The sequence below is a fragment of the Belonocnema kinseyi genome, chromosome 1, assembly GCF_010883055.1.
Source record: "Belonocnema kinseyi isolate 2016_QV_RU_SX_M_011 chromosome 1, B_treatae_v1, whole genome shotgun sequence".
NCBI classification, from domain to species: Eukaryota; Metazoa; Arthropoda; class Insecta; order Hymenoptera; family Cynipidae; genus Belonocnema; species Belonocnema kinseyi.
In genome coordinates, this window is record NC_046657.1 from 10,698,523 (window position 1) to 10,705,510 (window position 6,988).

The window sequence follows — 6,988 nt, forward strand, 5'->3', positions numbered from 1 at the left end:
TAATCGTACAATTAGATATGAATATTTTATTATAAGCAGAAACTTTGCTACTACAATGGAATGCGTCATTTATTCTGCGATAGGTACACCTGGAACCTGAGAGGTATATTCTCAAAAAGTTAATAACAACTAACACGCGGAGATCCAAAGACACTCGGCGATGATGGCCGGATTCGGAGTAGTACCTTGAGAATAAGCACAGCTAACTAAATATTTAACAACTATGATAACTACTGATTGGTTATTTATTATCGTACATAATTTCACCCATCGCACCAATCATTCCAGTTCCCAAATAGACTATTCCATTTCTGCCTAATCACGACCTTATCAAGCATCAAGTATATTTGTACCCAATCCACAAACGTTGATAAGCCCGAAATAAGAAATTTTGCACATGTAGATGAGTGTAAGTTTCAGGAGCACTTACTGACTTACGATTTAGAACAAATACTGAGAATTGAAGACACTGATTGGAAATTAAATATTTTATGCTTATATTTAAATGCACGTTCCACATAAACATAAAAATGTAGCTCCTTAGATTACAGTTGAAACCAAAAACCTAAAGATGGAAATTAGTTCAACCCAAAATCAGGGATTCGTAATAATCAATATAATTACAATGTTATGAAAAACAAGAAAAAAATTCAAATATCTGACACTTACTTAGAAGCTTATGCCCTCATAACACGCAATGTTTCAGAAGTATTTCTAGAATATTTAATTGAAAAATTGGATATATTTAAAACGAATATTTCAGCAATATTGAAATGTCCGACCCAGGTAATATTGGTCTAAAATATTTCTGCAACAGTTCAAAAGAATATGTGATTGCGCTTGCTTTGTGTGTCTGAAAAGAATCAACTAAATGTTGTTAAAATATTGCCGCGCAATGTTGTTAGGACATTGGCTGAAATATGGATGGAGTGTCAATGTGAAATGTTTTCAAAATATATTTTTGAAAATTTGTTTCTAAATTTATTCGCAGGTTGTATATATTATTTTGAGAAGCTTTATATATACTTTAAACTATTTTATACGACCTTATTTTAAATTTAGTAAGACAAATTTATCTTCATTTGTAATTCTATTTACATATGCATTAAAAATAACAACAGTTTTTGTTTGATGCAGTAGAAATAATTCTTCTAATCTTATGTACTTTCAAGATGAGCAAATTTTTATGGTTTTGTGATGAACGGCTACTGTGCGTGAGGATTACATGAGCTGTATTTACCATTTTAAGTAACATAGAAGTTTATATTGACGTCAGAGTTGATATAAACATGGGTCTTTCAAAATTCTAAGTTTGTAACGAATTTTTCTTCCTAATCTTACTTTTTTTTATAACAATTTTCACGAATCTCACAGAAAACTAATAATTTGAATTTCCCAACGAAGGATAAATCTAACCATCTTGTCTGAAAATTTTGATTCTGCTCGAAGCAATATCATACTCGTAGATCCAAGAAATAGTCTGTCGTTAGGCATTTGGATGATGTAGGAATGTAGAAGAAGAAAATTTGTAAATAAATATTTCCTTTATTATCATATCATTATATTACCATTTTTTACTTCCAAGTCCATATTCCTGCGAACTTTTAATCGACCAATAAAAATTCTAATGTCAAGCTTGGTAATTAAACTTTATCATGAACGTTTGAAGTTGTTAACATTGGAAGGATCATATGAATATCGTTTGACGTGTTTTAGTTTAAAGTCATAATTTTTGACACTAAATTATTAATAACAAACAATGACCCATAAAATACATTGTAAACAGAAGTATTTGTCACTAAAGATTATCTTTGAAACTGAGAAGATATTCCAATGATAAACAGTGCGTAGGATTATGCACTTGACAGTGAAAAGATGATACGTGTGTTAATCGGTTTATAACCGGTTCGCAATGAAGATAATATTCTTTAAAAAAATTTTGATTTCCACATTATAAATCTTTGTGACGAAAGTAAGACTGTTTCCTGGAGCAAAGATATTGCCTCGAGCAGAATCAGAATTTGAATGCAGGCAGGTAAGAAAGTTCAATAATTTATCCTCCGTTTGTCAAATCCAATCTTTAATCTCTTGCAAGATATATCTAGGTTACACATATGTAAACAGAATTACAAATAAATATATAAATACTTGGCTTTCTGTTACTTAATTTTAAAGAAGGTCTTATAAGTTAATGATAGATGTATGCGTAATTCAAAATAATACAAGCAACAAATAAATTTAAAAAGAAAATTTTAAGAATATACTTTGAAAACGTTTTATGGAGATATTCCATCAATATCTTTGCCAATGTTTCAACAACAGTTTGCAAAAATATTTAACCAACATTTTGCGGACACTTTTCACACGCACAAAGCGAGCGCAATTTCAATATTCTTTTGAGACGCTGCAGAAATATTCCTGACCAATATTGCCGGGGTCGGACATTTAAATGTTTCTTGAACGTTGCAGCAATATTCATTTTTAATGTTTCTAATGTTTCAAGTAAATATTCTATCAACATTTCTACAATATTGTGTGCTGTAGGGTTATCTAATTTCACGTAATAAATCTGGTATACCCCGTAAAGCAGTTTAGGCAAGGTCGACCTTTCGAGATATTGATTTTTTCATTCAGAAACATATTTTATATGTATAGAGATGATTCGACTAAAGTTTCCCGTAATTCATTGATCAATGGAAAAAAGTGCTTATGCGGACTATCAGGCTAAGCATTTCACATTAACAGCATTCCTGATAGCTATTTCGGGCTTCAAAATCTCTATAGAAAAGAAGGAAATATCAGTAGTTCTTTTATTTAACTTTCTAAAGCTTTCGATACTATTGATCAAAAGCTTCTATTTAATAAACTTCGTAACTTTAATTTACCCATTACTGCACTTAATAATGAGTTAACCCTGAATTCTCCAAAAACTACAGCTATTATTCTTGGACAGTCCTCTTCCCGGTCCAGTGCTACATTAGCGGCCAGCTGTTACTCAAAATGTATTTGCGACTTTTCTTGTTTAGAAGCTAGTAGATTCCATCTTCCTAGGCCGTTACCATCTCTTTAACTACGCTTATATAAAGCTTGAACCAGAAGATTAACCCATCCATAAATTGTTTAGGAAGCTGTACCGGAATTTTACTCTAAGTTTGTATACTCAATAGGTTCGGCAGCATGGGTGCTACATTCTAGGTCTAGATCAGTAATTTAGTAACTCAATTTATCGACCGAGAAATGTATCTATCTTCGATCCCTAATTTACCGACTGATAGAAATGCATATTTCTACATTGCCGTCTGTTAATAGCGCAGATACCCCACCCTACCAACTAATGATAATGCAAATTCATATTTTACCAGCTCAAGGTCCAATTCATTTCTATTTTATCAAATGATAGCGATACAGATCTCGGCTTATCGACATATTCTAATGACTGTTGGTAACTGAAAGTTGTCTTCATCTGTCAGTGGCAGCCGGAAATACGTAATAGTGTTCCCGAAATCTCATAGTTCAACTACTACGGAAGGTTCTGACCTATTTTGTCTTCACTTGGGCTACCTGCTCCACGGCTTTGTAAAGAAACGCTCTTTTGTTTTTTAATGAAGTGTCTCTTCCTTTTGCAACTGCGTACGCTGTACCTAGGATGATTCGGTTTTAAACACATAGGAGATTTAGAAATTCACCTTCACGGCGTTGGATTCAGTAGAACAGACAATAATTATAATCATTAAATTTATTTTTACTTTTTTATAGTTGTTCTCGGGTCATTCAGGTTTTTCATCATCAGCCACGGACTAAGATAAGTGTCTCATGAGATTGACATTTTATACATGAATTTAATAGTATCTTTAAAATATTTCAGGATGATCTTGTAGCAGGTACAAAATTATTGTCAGGGTGTAATTTGGAGTTCTCATTTCGCCGCTTTTATTCTTATAGCAAGATTAAGCCAGAATAAGATATAGCTTATTTTGTCCTTGCTTACTATAGGCTCGCCGCGGTATAACTAGATCCATTGACGCCAACAATCGAGGAAAAAACATCTTAAATTTTCCTTAACTTGCATGTAATTCACAAGTTCTGGCGCGGATATTACCGCGGCTCATAGGGCTTACCCGCGTAAAGGGGCACAAAAGTTCTTTACAGTGATTACCCACGTGAATCACAGTGACGACCTTTAAGGCTAGTGGCCGTACTAGAGGTGCCAAAGATTTGTTTAAAACCATACAAATTAAATCCCTGTGCCATCCTGCGCAGCCATGGACATTTTTTTCATGCTAGTGAGCTAGTCTCCATATTAAGTGATATATGACTCATGATTGAAATTTAATGGCCCAAACTAGGAAATATTCTCTGATTTGACCTGCAATATTAAAGTTACAAATATGAAGAAAAATCGAAATAAAAACAAGTTTTTTCCGTTCCATCACTCACCAATCCTGTTTCATTTTCACAAGCAAGACATGGGAATGCATCGGACTGCCAAAGCCCAGTTGACGTTTCAATAGAATTTCTCTGGAATGTGTTTTTCCACGGGGTCAAAATTTTTTCCCAAGTTTTGTTACTGTCTTTGAGGATTTGAAGCTCAACTACTTTTGCGCCTGAAAAACATGTTATTTACGAAAAACTGAACTTTCATAGTTCCTTTTCGCCTTACAAAAATTACTTGTTTTGTTACATCCATTAAATTTTAAGTAAAATCTGGGAATCAGATCTTTAATGCAACATTAGAAGATAGAATTTTCGTAGGTTGGATCTTGAGGACTTTCGTTTCTAATAAATTATTGGACTTTAGTCATATGCTCACTGTGTTTTCAATGACCGAAAAAAAATCTTCAAGACTTTAAGGCAACTTTTTTAATCCTAAAAATTTTTTCCACAATCTGCAATAACCTTCTGGCTGTCTCAACTTCACCCCTTAAGTCAAGCGCACAGATTTCTTCTCTTTCTTCGCAAGATGTCACAACCGTCTCAAATCCTTCTCCAATTTCATCTACCAAGCATCTGTATCTTTTCGTTTTTCTGGTCCGGTAAAGCCACACAATCTCAAATTTTAACACTCGATATTCTTTACTTGACATTCGGAGAAGAAAAATAATATTAGTAAAATGCCCAATTGTTACGTTCATCTGTTTAAATAATGATCTCTACAGAGGGAAATCACAAAATCAGGCCCATTTTCATAATTTAATACAGAGCATTTCAGATGAGAAAACATTAAAATCGGTCAAGAGTTATGGGATGTAGTTGATTATGAACGTCAAATTCCCGATTCCTCCCACTGTGTGTCGGCAAATTTCTTAGTTGCTATATCTATCAATAGTTGGGGCGACTAATGCAGGAAACTGCATTGCAGCGAAAGATAACTCGACATGTAACAAAACCTAACTCGGTCGTTAATTATTTATTTAATTTTATTCCTTTTATTTCTTTATATTTAACCAAGAATAGTGGCTAGGTATACAACCATAGAAGAATTATTTTTCATAACAAAAAACGTATTTTTAACCAGTTGAATTGAACGAAAGAAAACGCAGTTTTAAAAAAATAATTCAATCCTCAATCAAACCGATGATTTTTTGTATCAAAAACTGTTAATCCTAATTAAAATTGTTTAGTTTTGAACTTCAAAAAAAATTCTGAATTTAAAATGACTTTTTCAAAACAAGTGTACTTTTAACCTCTTGAATTGAGTAAAAATGAATTTTCGACAAACGAAGATTTATTGTCAAATATTTTAAATATTTTTATTGTTTAATAATATTTAATAGTTAAGGGCATGTGATACTTCGGAAATTGTCGATATTACCAGTTTAAGGTTTCCCGGCTTTTTTTCTAGAATAATAAATATGTTGTCTTAAAAATTTGGGAAATGATAGCGAACATGCTAACGGACGTTCCCACACACTTTTTTTGTGCGTTAATTCAAAAAAGTTTTAATTGAGCAAAATGTAATTAATTTACGTAGCGCTTAGGAATTATTATCGATTTTTTTAGTGTTAGATTCCACCGGCTTTTTTCTAGGACAAGAAATATTTTGTCTTTAAAATCTGGGAGATGATAGCGAACATGCTAAGGGACGTCAACGCACACTTTTTTTTTTTTTTTTTTTTTTTAAAAATTTTGATTTTTCTAACAACGTGTGTATATTTCGAGGTTATGTGTGGTACCATTCTCTTAAGCGTTACTTCCAAACTACACAATATTTTTGGCTAAAAACTTTGGAGTTACAAATAAACATAGTAACTAATCTCCCGAAGCTAACATTGTTAGTAGGCAATTAACGAAGTTTATTTCATAAATAATTTCCAAATTATCGGAAAGGCAGAGATGAAAAACGACGTAACCTCAAAATAATGCATTATATTTTTATTTAGGACAATACAATTTTTTGTTATTATCCCTCAAAAAGAGTCCGGGGACGTCCGTTATGATATTTTATAGCATCTCCGAATTCAGTTTTTTAAAATTTTCATTTTTGTGGAAAAAGCCGGGGGAACTGTACTCGATTGACCACACGACGAAGTATCATATGCCCTTAAGTTTATAATTTTTAAACGATACATTTTTTACAAAAAATAAAGTAGTTACATTTTTAGATCAAAAATAAATTTTTAACCATCCAAAAAACGAATTTTTAATAAAAAAATTAAGTTTTTCAATAAAGAAGTGCGTTTGAAACAAAATAAGTGTGTAATAAAATTATTCAACTTCAAGCCAATCAATGAAATGTTTAAAGAAATAGTTTAATTTTTAAAAGAATATTTAAATTTTTAACTAAACAGATAATATTTCCACCAAGAACATTAATAAAAAAGATGAATTTTGAACGAATTAAATCAATTTTTAACAACACTGTTGAATTTTCAGGCCGAAAAGCACCAATTATATATGAAATAGTTTACTTTTCAACCAAAAAAGGATTAAATATGTAGCAAGAAGACTAATTATAAAAAAGACCAATTTTGATAAAGTCTCATGAATT